This window comes from Dendrobates tinctorius, unplaced genomic scaffold, assembly GCF_039654945.1.
Source record: "Dendrobates tinctorius isolate UK_male_01 unplaced genomic scaffold, ASM3965494v1 ptg000113l, whole genome shotgun sequence".
NCBI classification, from domain to species: domain Eukaryota; kingdom Metazoa; phylum Chordata; class Amphibia; order Anura; family Dendrobatidae; genus Dendrobates; species Dendrobates tinctorius.
Window position 1 is genome coordinate 9,728,043 of NW_027361781.1, and position 15,256 is coordinate 9,743,298.

Consider the following 15,256-nt stretch of genomic DNA (forward strand, 5'->3'; position numbering starts at 1 on the left):
TGCTGATAGCGCTTTTCTTTGAACAGTTAGTATGCAGTGAAAGGGGAGGATTTTTGTTGTGTGCAGCAGTGCTGGTGGTGATTAGGCTGCCTTTTAAGGCTACCTGCTAGCTGCGTTGTTGTGTGCACACTGCTGTTCAAACTGCTTTTTTCAAAGCACTCCAACTTTTATTATTTTGTCCTGGTGAGTTACTGAGCATTCATTTTTTCACACACCGTCCAGCGCTGTACGCTCCTCACACACTACCATGTACCGGCTGGTATCACGGACAAATAGAAGCTATCTGGGTGTGACTCTGGAAGAAAAAGCCGAGGAGTTTGTCCATTTTTCCAGCCATACACCTTAGAGTTGTGTCCGTTTTTCAAATAGTTTCGTATATCTGCTGTTTGATTACAGTCAAAACTAGACAGAGATAGCATGTGTCAGTCTGTATACAATTACACAGAGCTTGACAATTTTCCATATAGACACCGTCTAGCGGTGTACGCTCCTCACTCACTACCATGTACCGGCTGGTATCACGGACAAATGGAAGGTATCTGCGTGTGACTCTGGAAGAAAAAGCCGAGGAGTTTGCACGTTTTTCCAGACCTACACCTTAGAGTTGTGTCCGTTTTTCAAATAGTTTCGTATATCTGCTGTTTGATTACAGTCAAAACTAGACAGAGACAGCGTGTGTCAGTCCGTATACAAATACACGGAGCTTGACAATTTTCTATACAGACACCGTCTAGTGGTGTACGCTCCTCACACACTACTGTGTACCGGCTGGTATCACTGACAAATAGAAGCTATCTGGGTGTGACTCTGGAAGAAAAAGCCGAGGAGTTTGTCCATTTTTCCAGACCTACACATTAGAGTTGTGTCCGTTTTTAAACAGTTTCGTATATCTGTTGTTTGATTACTGTCTAAACTAGATAGAGACAGCGTGTGTCAGTCCCTATACAAATACACGGAGCTTGACAATTTTCCTTACACACATCGTATAAAGCTGTCCGATTCTCCAACAGTATTGTATATCTGCCGTTCGCATTACAGTCACTTTTATACCTAGTCAGTGTGTGTGTGACACTCCATAAATACATATACGGAGATTGTTAGTTGCACAAAAATCGCATACAGTTGTACACTTCTGATACAGTTCCGTATATCTGCTTGTTGGATTACGGTCCAATACATACTCTGAGAGCGTCTGTGACTAACATAATATATACGTTGATTTATTTTGTTTAATACACCTTACACAGCTGGACGCTCCTCATACAGTACCATATCTTGGCATTCCAAGGTCAGAGACAGTGTTTGTGCGTGACTGTAGGGATGTGGATTTGCCAGAAACTGCTCCTCCACCCACCACTCGCAGTGCATCATTGACACCTGGAACATTGGCCCACATGTGCGATTATGCCTTGCGGATCCCAAAAAGGGACCCCCGCATTGCCAAAATGATGAGGGATGCCGACTACTGGCTGGCCAGCATCCTTGATCCACGCTACAAAGGCAAATTACACAACATCGTGCCACAGGAGAACCTAGAGATAATATTGGCTAACAAACAAGCAACTCTGGTAAACCATTTGTTTGATGCTTTCCCAGCACACAGCAGCGGTGCTGGTTCTCCCACGAGCCATAGTGGGCACAATGGAAGAGGTGTTGGTGGTGCACACAGCTGATGTGGCGTTGGAGACAGGGGTTTAATGACCATGTTGTGGACTGATTTCTCAAGTACCGCTCACACGGCTGCTAATACTGCATCGATTACAAGTGACAGGAGACAGCAGTTGTCAACTATGGTTACAAACTACTTCTCCTCCATATCGATGTTCTCCCTAACAGGTCATTTCCCTTTAACTATTGGGCCTCTAAACTGGACACCTGGCCTGAATTGGCACACTCTGCCTTACAGGAGCTCACTTGCCCTGCTGCTAGTGTGCTATCTGAAAGAGTCTTCAGTGCTGCTGGATCAATCCTGACAGAAAAAAGGGCCCGTCTGTGGACCCAAAATGTTGATGATCTAACCTTCATTAAAATGAACCATGCATGGGTTGCGAAGGATTTTGTCCCACCTTCCCCTGATGACACACAGGTTGCCAGAAAACTGCCTCGCTTTTGTCCTCCTCTTCCTCGGACTTGCCCAATTCCGCCATTTGCAGCAGCTGGATGTCCAGCCTACACATATACATATGCCATTTTTTAAACCTTCCTAACTGGGCTGCCCACCCCCTTAAGAGCTGGGGTCAACACCTGGCACACCCGGGCAAGTGTCGCTGCTCTGAACAGGTGGATGGGCCCACTGATGGCCGACGGCACTGGCACCGGGCCCCTCATAGTACTATACAGTGTCTCAGACGATGGGAGGGCCCACTCACCGTCAGACACACCAGCGTACTATGAGGGGCCCTGTGCCAGTACCGTCAACCACGATTGTGCCCCCCCTGCTTGGTCATGGCCACAGCACTTGCAAGTTGCAATACTTACCTCTCCCTGCTCCATCGCTGTGTAGTCTGGGCAGTTAAATCCTTCACAGGGACGGCCACTAGAAATTTGGTGTATCGATCGATGATGGTTATGATGTAGCTGTGGCCTGTCCTGCTGGCCTCTACCTTCAGATGATCAATGGCTACCATTTGTAATGGATGTCAACTTACAAGCGGAAACAGTGGTGCTTTATGATCACCTTTCACAGTAGTGATAGTCACAGACATGTGACATTCCTGCCACAATTTTTCACTGTCTTCTCTCATGCCAATCCAATAGAATCGCCTACGGCCTGTGGCTTCTGTCTTTTGCACTCCAAAATGACCAGACACATCATGATAGGCAGTGAGGAACATGTCTACATCTCTCCCTGTGATCACAATTTGATGGAGACGAGTAACGGTGATGTGATCCACGCTACTGCAATAAAGCAATCCTTTCTTCACAAAGAACCGTTTTCGCTGTCTCCACAGACACAGTAATTGAGGGTCTGCATCGCCTCTGCAACATCTACAGGGAGGTTTTCCTGCGATGAGTAATTCCCGTGAAGAGTAATTCCCAAATTTCTGCTAACACTCGACTTTCCGTCTGTACTTGTATCCATGTAGCTTCCAGTAGCGGAGAGTCTGGACTGGCTTACTGAGATTGAAATATATATGAAGATGTAAAAGTACCACAACACTGTATACTGTTGTACGCTTCCTATACCTTTCCCTTTTTCTACTTTTTAAATTCTGGTGTAATACATAGTGAGCCTGTGAGCCTGTGAGTGTCTGTTTCTAGCTCCGGAAATATAGACGGAAATTTACAATTACCCCTAGACTGGATACAGCTGGTATGTGCTGATACAGCAACTTTGTTCAAAATTTTTTATTACGGTATCATCCATAGTGAGTGAGCATGTGTGGTTTAGGCTGGATTCACACTTGCATTTTTTTGCGCAAAAAAAGCATGCATTTTTTTCCCTATACATACACCCTTTACATGGGTGCGCATACACATGCGTTTGTATGCGTTTGTATGAGCATGCGTTTTTTTTTAGTGTGCGCTCAGGCGCACAAAATGCATCCTGTTGCATTTTTTGTGCGTCCGACTTGTCCCAAAAGAACGCATGCACACGCAATGCTTTTTTTTCACCCAACCACCCATTTTAGTATATTACCATGCGCACGTTAGCGCAAAAAAAGCATGCGTTTAAAAAAAAAAGCGCTCACAAAACCGCAAAAAAACGCACAAAAACGCATGATGCATTTTTTATGTGTGTTTGCACTGCGCACGGTGCGCAGCGCAAAAAAATGCAAGTGTGAAAGTAGCCTTACACCTTCTATATATACGGTGAATCGGAGATACCAATTTTTACCCTATACTTGATACAGCTTGTATCTTGTTATACAGTGCCTTTGTTCGACATTTAGTATTACGGTCAAATCCATACTGAGTAAGCGTCTGAGAGTGACTACGGGACTATGTATACGGAGATTTCATTTGTACCCTATAATATGTATACTTGCTATCTTGTTATAAAGTACTTTTTTTACAACATTTTTTATTATGGTCAAACCCAGACTGAGTGAACGTCTGAGGGCGACTCCGGAAATATATACCGAGATTTCAAATTTGGCCAACACTATATACAGCTTTTGATACAGTAACCTTTTTTGCTATTTAGATTCTGGAGTAATCCATAATGAGCCTGTGAACGTCTGTCTGTTACTCCGGAAATATATTTGGAGCTTTAAGATTACCCATCACTGTATACAGCTGTACACTTGTGCTACATTACCCATTTACAGCTTTTCATATTCTTGTGTAATCCATACTAGGCCTGAGAGCATTTATGTCTGCCTCCTGAAATGTATACGGAGATTCAGAATGTTTACACTATGCTATATTTACCTTGTATCTGGTGATACTGTACCCTTTTTCAACTTTTTATTTTATTGGGTAATCCATACTGAGCCTGTGAGCGTCTGTGTATGACTCATGAAATATATACAGAGATTTACTGTTATCCCTAGACTGTATAGAGCTGTACGCTTCTGATACAGTACCATATATCTGCTGGTATTTTGGGTCCATTTTCCAAAACATGAGGAAGTATGGTGGAAGAGGATGTGGGCGTGGGGGTCCACCTGGTACTGATGGTGGTAGTGGTGCATCTCCTGGTAGTGCCAAAAACACAATAGCAGCTAAGGCAGGAGGTGTTGAGCCTGTGTCATGGTGTAGCTCTTGGAAGGCCTGTAAGGCTCCCTTTTCTGGCAGTAGGTAGACTGCTTTTAAAGCCGGAGCATCAGGAACTGTTTTTGGCTTACATTGCTGAAACAGCCTCCAGCTCTATCGCCTCCTCTTATGAAGTTTAAAAAAATGCAAGCACTGAGTCGTCAGTGCAGGCTTCTGGTCAGGAGCAAACCCTTTCCTTGTGTCCTTCACCTACAACAAAAGTGAAGGATGCGGCAGCACACACTTCAGATTACTCCATGGAGCTCTTTTCACATTCCATCCCTGGGTTAATTAAAAATGGGGCCCATCATATACTGGAGCATGCCAAATGGGGGACATCAAACACTGGAGCAGCATTTACGGGGTCCATTATACACTGGTGCATTAGAAATGGGGCCCATTATATATGGAGCATTATAAGGGCCCATCATACACTGGAGCATCATCCATGAGGCCCATCATATACTGGAGCATTCCAGATTGGGGACATCAGACACTAGAGCAGCATTTATGGGGCCCATTATACACTGGAGCATTAGAAATGGGGCCCATTATACATGGAACATTATTTTGGCCCATAACACACTGGAGCATCATCCATAGGGACCATCATATACTGTAGCATTATGTGGAGCTCATCATATACTATATGGAACATTATATGTGACCAATTATTCTGTATGGAGAAATACTGTATATGGGGCTCATTATTCTGTTTGGCGCACAATGTGGTGGCCATAATACTGTATTGAGTAATATACTGTCCTTTTTTTGAGCTATTGTACAATTTAAAACACATCAGTCATGTCATGTAAGCAGTGAAGTATTTGTCATTGTACTATACCTATATTTCTGTGCCGTACTGGAGCATCATGAGTTGTGGTATGTGTCATTCTTTGGTCCAGGGCACACGAAAACCTGGAGCCAGCCCTACCCCCCAAAACTTTTGCCAAATAACCCCCTGTTTTCAATGCATAACTATTATTATGAAGCAAATTAAGGTTGACAAGCTTCAGTAATAAGAATTGATGTTTTTGGCATTGAAATGGGCACTGTAGGTGTGTTTACTGTCCTCCATTCCCTGTCAACTTTGCTTCCCCATTGACTTGCATTGGGTTTCGTGTTTCAGTCGGACCCCGACTTTTCCCTATAGTTGGCCGATTTTGTTCAATCCGACTTTTGGAAAAGTCAGGTTTCATGAAACCCGACTCGACCCTAAAAATGGCAAAGTTACTCATCTCTAATGGATAGTATTCTTAGAATTTTGGGGGATTTTACTTACTCGACTAGAAAAAAAATGTTATCTTGTCATTCTTTAATTTATTGAACCTTGAGGGGTTAAAAAACAATAAACTCTCATACTCAACTCTCCTCAGATCTGCCCATATCTGACCTACCACTTGCAACGTCCCGCCTGGTCCTCATATCATCTTCTCTTTTTCTGGTTCTTCTACTGTTCACTGCCATAGGCCCCACACAGTGACATGGAATGTGACACATGTCAATGACCTATGTTGTGTCCTATGTGACTGCGTGGAGCCCAATGTACTTCATATTTGTTCATGGCATGCATTCACCAAGGGGATGGTGATCAGAGGGCTTGGTGAGGAGCGATTCATGCTGAAAATATTTGAGGCAAGTCAAATCTCCCCGCAAACTGAGCCAACAAGCTAAGATTGGAGTTCAAGAGATTTGCTTAGCTGCACGTGTGAAAATACCATTGCTGGAAATCTTTCTGTTCACAGTAACAAAATTATATATAAATAACCAATTTTTCATCACATGATACTGCCAATACATAGCTATCCAACTATACAAATTAAAGTCCATCTCGCCTATCATTGCACCAACAACTACTGAGTACCATCACTGCTCTTCATTGAATATCCATAAAATAAATTATAGTGAGCAAGACAAAATCATTGTAGATGTGTTTCAGTTTATTATATACTAAGTCCTTCATCATAACATTCAAATTAGAGTTGTTAATAAAATTCATGTAACGGTTAATCCTGTTTTAACGCACTAGAATAACAAACCAAATAGCCTTCAAGAAGGGCCTGGATGCCTTTCTTGAAAAACATATTACAGATTAAGGGCACTAGATTCTATGATGAGGCTTTGATCCAGAGAACTAGTCTGATTGTGGGCAGCAATTTTTTCTCTAATATGGAGCTATCAGTGTTTTCCCCATGGGGTTTTTGCCTTATTCTGGATCAACATGTTAGGCAAATGGTTGAACTCGAATAACTTACTTTTACCTTCAAAAACTATGAAATTATGAATATTGTCAGTGTTCTTCATCAGAGTTTGATCAGAATTTCATCAGATTATCATTAGTGTTTCATCAATTTTTTTTCACTAATGAGAAAAAAAAGTTTCACTTCCTTCTCCCATCTATGAGTCAGTGAAAAGTGAACAGACACGAGCTGTCCGTTTTTCTCACAGATCCAAAGGCTTTCATTGCTGCGATTGATCTCACACACGAGGATCAATATCGAACATGAGATTAAACAAAAAATGCCCAAAACCATCTATATATTGGGTAGAGAACTCATGAACTAGATATCAATACAGAAAGAAGGGAGCTGAAGGCTCACAGAGTATATTCCTAAAACATTTTATTGAAATAAACTTAAAATGCAAAATATTAAAATACAGAGGCTGCTAAGCAGAGTACATAGAAATAGAGACTGATCAGATATAGTGCATAGTGCAACAACACAGCCCGCTTGTATAATACATTGTGTGAATCTGTGAGAGGACAGCAACTGGATAAGTCAGAAGCATCAAGAAATTAACACATTAGTGTAGTGCAAACTATATGTAGATTAGGTTATCACCACATTTCCTGGCTAAACATCAGAGAGGCTATCGCCTAAGGGTACCGTTACACTAAGCGACGCACTAGCGATCCCAACAACGATACGACCTGGTAAGGATCGCTGGTGCGTTGCTACATGATTGCTAGTAAGCTGTCAAACAGGCAAATCTACTCAATGACTCAGCAATAGTGTTGAGCATTCCGATACCGCAAGTATCGGGTATCGGCCGATACTTGCTGTATCGGAATTCCGATACCGACTTCCGATATTTTTTCAATATCGGAATTCGGCATCGGAATCGGAAGTTCAGTTGATTGACGGCCTGACGTCATCATGATGCGCAGTGTGTGCGCATCATGATGCGCCGTCATTTCGGGCCTTCCGGGGGTCTCTGCCGGCCTGCTGGGGGGCTGTGCCGGCCTGCCGGGGGGCTGTGCCGGCCTGCCGGGGGGCTGTGTGGACTGCCCGGGGTCTGTACCGGCCTGCCGGGGGGCTGTGCCGGCCTGCCGGTGGTCTGTGCACCCTGTGGGGGTCTGTACCGGCCTGCCGGGGGGCTGTGCCGGCCTGCCGGGGGGCTGTGCTGATGTCCGGGGGTCTGTGCAAGCATCGTCCGATGGGACTACAAGTCCCATCGGGCGATGCCTGCTACCATGACAGTGATTGACACATTAGCCAATGATGGGACAGTAGTAGTCCCATCATCCGGCTAATGTGTTAAATGTTAAAAAAAAAAAAAAAAATACTACATGCATGCTACATACATACTACATGCATGCTACATATATACTACATACATACTACATACATGCTACATACATGCTACATACATACTACATACATACTACATACATACTACATACATGCTACATACATACTGCATGCTACATACATACTACATACATACATACTACATACATACTACATATATACTACATACATACTACATACATGCTACATACATACTGCATGCTACATACATACTACATACATACTACATGCATGCTACATACATACTACATATATACTACATACATACTACATACATGCTACATACATACTGCATGCTACATACATACTACATACATACATACTACATACATACTACATATATACTACATACATACTACATACATGCTACATACATACTGCATGCTACATACATACTACATACATACATACTACATACATACTACATATATACTACATACATACTACATACATGCTACATACATACTGCATGCTACATACATACTACATACATACTACATACATACTACATACATACTACATATATACTACATACATACTACATACATGCTACATACATACTGCATGCTACATACATACTGCATGCTACATACATACTACATACATACTACATATATACTACATACATACTACATACATGCTACATACATACTGCATGCTACATACATACTACATACATACTACATGCATGCTACATACATACCACATACATACTACATGCTACATACATACCACATATATACTACATACATACAATACATTCATACAATACATACATAGACATACAGTACATATAACATAGAGTAACATACTTACCAATACTTGTCACATTGTTCCCCGAAGCCATTGTCTATTCCGGGATAAATATTAACATAACAAACCACAAAAATACTCACCCACGATCCGAAGCAGTCCACGAGTGTGTCCCACGACGATCTTGGGTAGAGAACTGCAGCATCAGCTGTTGCTGCCGTTCTCTACGGGCTGCAGGAATCCAATGACGGAAGGTAGGTATCCTTCCGCACTGTATTCCTCCGCCACTTAAAAAAAAAAAAGTCCCTAGTCTCACTTTATGCCATTGCTGTGTGGGAATTTCCCACACAGCAATGGCATAAAGTGAGACTAGGGACTTTTTTTTTTTTAAGTGGCGGAGGAATACAGTGCGGAAGGATACCTACCTTCCGTCATTGGATTCCTGCAGCCCGTAGAGAACGGCAGCATCATCTGATGCTGCAGTTCTCTACCCAAGATCGTCGTGGGACACACTCGTGGACTGCTTCGGATCGTGGGTGAGTATTTTTGTGGTTTGTTATGTTAATATTTATCCCGGAATAGACAATGGCTTCGGGGAACAATGTGACAAGTATTGGTAAGTATGTTACTCTATGTTATATGTACTGTATGTCTATGTATGTATTGTATGAATGTATTGTATGTATGTAGTATATATGTGGTATGTATGTAGCATGTAGTATGTATGTGGTATGTATGTAGCATGTATGTAGCATGCATGTAGTATGTATGTAGTATGTATGTAGTATGTATGTAGTATATATGTAGTATGTAGTATGAATGTAGTATATATGTAGTATGTATGTAGCATGTAGTATGTAGCATGCATGTAGTATATATGTAGTATGTATGTAGTATGTATGTAGCATGCATGTAGTATGTATGTAGCATGTAGTATGTAGCATGCATGTAGTATATATGTAGTATGTAGCATGTAGTATGTATGTAGCATGCATGTAGTATATATGTGTTATGTATGTAGCATGTAGCATGCATGTAGCATGCATGTAGTATGTATGTAGTATATATGTGGTATGTATGTAGCATGCAGTATGTATGTAGCATGCATGTAGTATATATGTAGTATGTATGTTGCATGTAGTATTTATGTAGTATGAATGTAGCATGTATGTAGTATGTAGTATGAATGTAGCATGTATGTAGTATGCATGTTGTATGTATGTAGCATGTAATTTTTTTTTTTTTTTTTTTTTTTACATTTAACACATTAGCCGGATGATGGGACTACTACTGTCCCATCATTGGCTAATGTGTCAATCACTGTCATGGTAGCAGGCATCGCCCGATGGGACTTGTAGTCCCATCGGACGATGCCTGCACAGACCCCCGGAGCCTGCACAGACCACCGGCAGGCCGGCACAGCCCCCCGGCAGGCCGGCACAGCCCCCCGGCAGGCCGGCACAGCCCCCCGGAGCCTGCACAGCCCCCCGGCAGGCCGGCACAGCCCCCCGGCAGGCCGGCACAGCCCCCCGGCGCCTGCACAGACCACCGGCAGGCCGGCACAGACCACCGGAGCCTGCACAGACCCCCTGGCAGGCCGGCACAGCCCCCCGAAAGGCCCGTACAGACCCCAGAGAGGCTGTACAAGGGCAGGAAAGGGTTTTTCTTATTCCGATACCGGAAGTCCCATAGACTTGAATGGGACTTCCGGTATCGGAATCGGCGATACCGATACTTTTTTTAAAGATCGGCCGATACCATCCGATACGATACTTTGAAGTATCGGACGGTATCGCTCAACTCTACTCAGCAACGATCAAGAGATCTGTATAACGATCTCGGCAGTCGTTGTGACCTTGTCACACAGCAGCTATTCTGACGACTCACGCCTGCTTCCATGAGTTCTGCGTCGTCAACGAGGTTGCTCGTCGACGTCAAACACAGGGATGCATGCTGGCCAGCGGGACGCCAACAATCAAAAAATGGCCCAGGACATTCAAGCACGATCAGCGATATCCAGCGGGGGGGCGGTCGCCAGTATGTGTCACACGTAGATAGATCGCTAGCAAGATCGCTGTTGCGTCACAAAATTGGTGACTTTTCAGCGATCTCGCTAACGATCTCGTTATGTGAGATGGGGGCTTAACACAGTGTAGCCTGCAGTCTCATAAGATGAGTATGTAGAACCAAGCCTAACTGGGTATTATAACTAGGATACCAAATCCCTATGTTAATGCCTGGATGGCTTTAAGACGGAAAGGTACTCACAAGTGGTTGTGTCAGTCTGGATAAACCCCATCGCCCCAACATACATTTCATCACAACTTCCTCGGGAGGTGCCTGAAAACACCATTCCCACTGTCAAACATAGTATTGCCATAATCTTTTTGACTGAAGGAATCCAGCCATAATCATGCTGTGGGTATGCTTTTTTTTACCACGTAAATGGAAGCTAGTGAGATTTGATGGGACGATCGATGGGACTACAGTATATATAGGGCAATTTTGGATGAAATATTGTTAAAGGCTGCAAAAGACTTGAGAGCAGTGGATAGGTTCACGTTCCAGTCGGATAAGTAGCAGTAACATACTGATATAGCTATAATAGATTGCTTAGATTAAAGCATATTAATGTGTGTGAATGGCCCAGTCACAGTCCAGACCTACATCCAATTGACAATCTGTAGAAATACTTGAAAATTGGTGTTCACTGATGCTCTCCATCCAATCAGTAAGATGCAGCTGGTTTGAAACAAAGAATTCGCAACAAATTCTGCCTCTAGCAAAGCTGATAGAGACAGACGTCAAACAACTTGCAGTGAAAGGTGGTCCTGCAAAGTATTAACTCATGAGGCTGAATGCAAGTGCACAACCCAATTTTCAAATTTATATTTTTTAAATATTTAGAAAACCATCTATCATTTCCTTTTCACTTCACAAATACTTGCTACATTGTGTTCGGCACCGGGATTCTCCCGCTGCACAAGGAAGATGCCAAGCCTTGTCTTGTTCTACGGTCTCCCATTCTTCTCCTGCCGCAGTGGGAGTTGCTCAGCAGAGACGTCAGTCTCAGCTTCTTGCTCAGACTCATGCTGTTCGCTTGGTTTCTGCTTGTCTTCCAGCCAAGTCTATGGTAACCAGCAGTAGGCAGCGGCAAACAGATGCTCGTGTGGCGACCTCTCATTGGTGGTCAGTCGTCAGCTGCTCTGGTGATGCGGCAGCTCCGGATTGATCCACGGGCAAGGTCCTGTCCGACTGGACTTGAGCGTAACATAAAGAATGTTCTCTTGTGCGCACGGTGGCGCGCTAGTATCATGTGTGCTGTGTGTGAGAGTGGATACGCTACCATTCCGTGTGCACATGTGCCGCTACTATAGCGGCAATTGTGTGTCAAGGCAGGCAGTGTAGGGTGGGAAATCCCGCTTGGCTTAGCATCTGACTCTGAGTCGTGTGAGTGTAGGGAGGAGGACCACCATAGTTTGTCTGGACCGGAACCAAGGGAACCGCCATCTAGGTTCCTAGGGAAACAGTACCCGGGGAACAAAGGAGGAGAATAGATGACTGAGCATGACTGGGCAGCAAGGGGAGGGGCGAGTATAAAAGGAGCAGGGGGCATGCAGGGGAGACAGTTGGTAGCACGCCAGACACTGAACAAAAGGCTGTGGGACTGTGAGGGAGCTAGAGCGGCCGACGGTGACTAGAGGGGAGAATGGCAGCAGAGAGGAGATTCTCAGTGCCCATCAGAGAGGTGGTACTGAAGTTACTGACCAGAGACTGTCACCCCCCACCAAGTCGGGGACACGACCTGCCCACGGTCGTCCGCAGCCGGTACCTCTGTGCTCCAGCCCGTTGCGGCCTGTCTGCTGTCTCCCGCTTCAATCCTGCCAGCAGTGGCGGCCTGCCCGCTGCCGCCCCACTACAGTCCGCAGTTGCGGCCTGTGCATCACCGCTCAGGGCTACCATTACCCCGCTACAGTTGGCATTTGGGGCCTGCTCCTCGCCTACGAAGAAACTCTTTGCACAGGCCCAGTCCGTGCACGTGGCCTACCAACCGCCACTCTTCCAGACTACATCACTACCCTGCTTGGGGGGCTGGAATCCCCGTGGACTCGCTAATGAACGGGACCCTGCTGTGGCTACAGGGGGTTACCACAACGAAAGACTCCCTTAGGGCCTATTGTGCCCCAGCTTCTCCTGGGTGCTGGACACCTGAAGACTACGATAGTTCCTCAACAGCTGGGCCCAGCAGCTGTGACGTCAAAGCAGCCACATCAGCGACATCAAAGCAGCCACATCAGCGACACCAAAGCAGCCACACCAGCGACACCGAGGGACATCAGGAAGGATAAGTTGACTTTAGGAAATAAGGACCCGTAGTTTGTCATTTCGTGGCCCCATAATAGCTGGCCTTGCTGGGTCAGTCACATTCTCGTTAAAAAAAAGTGTTGTTATTGTTGTTGAGTCCCTGCGAGGACAATTAGTGTTACCCCTTTTTGGTTGCTCAGTATAGCCCTAGCGGCTCCAGTTCATAAACGATATTTTTCAAAACAACACTCAGTCTCGTGTCTCGTCACTGCATCCTGCGAACCTGCTGTTACCTACATGTGCAGTTAGCACAGCTAAGTGTCAGAGCAAGCTCAATCACCAGCCTAAACTTCCTTGGCAGGGGTTAAGCTATAGGGACCCCAACTAGCATCATAATTGCTCTACTCCTGTGTCTTTTAACTGTCATGATCCAGGCTGGATCTGACAGTTTAAATGGACAAAGTTGAACTTTTTTTCCTTTGGCTAGGTGCCAAAGTGATGTGATTGCCCCCGGTGGCCATTAGAATTATTACACGTGGTGTTTCATTCTAAGTTGCCCGGTGGTGGTGAGTGCAATTTAGTTTCTTTGGTTTAATGTGCACTTAATAACAAATCAGGTGTTAGGCTCTATAAAAGGGAGCCAGGTGGGTTCAATCACGGTTGGTGAAATTGATTGTGTGTTAGTCATTCACAAGGAAGCCTGGGTGAATGAAGGAGCTGAACATGAGTCCTACGCAGCCCAGCCAGAGGGGACGAGTGGCAGCTAGGTGGTCTGCAAGAAGGGCTGGCATGGCGTGGTGGAGTCACAGTTTATGGTGTTGGCAGGAGGTGTTTGCATGGCTTGGTGGAGTGGCGACGATGGTGAGAGTTGCACTCAACATGCTGGACCTTGTTGCTGAGAGCTGGACTCAAGCATGCTTGACTTTTTGGGCAGAAGCTGAACTCATCATTGGGACTCTGTTACTGGACTGCTGCAATTGGTGGTGGACTCTGCTCCAAGGCTGCACTATGGTGATGGATCCTATTATGATGATGGATCCGGGTGGAGGAGAAAATGCACACAGGTGGTGGGCTCTGTTGCTAGGAGCGTACGCAACAGAGCAAAGCTAAGTGGCGTTTCCCCTGTTTTGTCATCTTTCCTCATGTGTGTTTTAGTGCAGTGGTGGGATTTGTTTCCCCAACGACCAATTCCCTAGTGAGGGTTTAGGTCAGGACGAGCTAGGGTTTTTAGGTTCCTGTTGTGCGCCCGGTGTGGAACCGGCATAGGGAACGTTAGGAGTGCAGGGACACTGGCTCAGGGGAGCTCAGGAGGTCTCCACTTCCCTATTCCCTATCGCAGGGCCCATCATTGTTAATGTTTCACAGGTTTCCCTTATTGTTTAAATTCGCCTTTCTGGAGGCGGGGTTTCCAGATTTACATGCAATACCTAAATTCGCCTGTTGGAGGCGGCGTATCCAGCTGCACGTCTTATTATTTAAATTTGCCCCACTGGAGGCGGTGTATCCAGGGTCACGTGTGTCATATGGGTTGGCCTTGCAGTACTCGCTGCGTCCAGACACACGTGACCGTGACATTAACAGGATACAGCTCTTAGAGTTCTGATGTGCACTACCGCTCTGTGGAGTAACAGAGCTAGTTACTCTGCGCTCTGTTCACACTGGGTGACATTTAACTCAGTGTGATTAAAGTGCTTTCTCGCAGCTTCGTTCCGCCATTGTTCACTAGCTGCGGCTTAGCATCACTGCACGGTGGATCGATCGATCGCACTTCATCATAATTTATATTTTGTGTGTTCCGCAAACCCTAACAGTATGTAGCATAACATAAAAACTAAACATATTTAAGGCTGTGGGTGTAACATGAAAAAATGTGGAAAAGTTTATGGGGTGTGAATGGTTTTTCCATG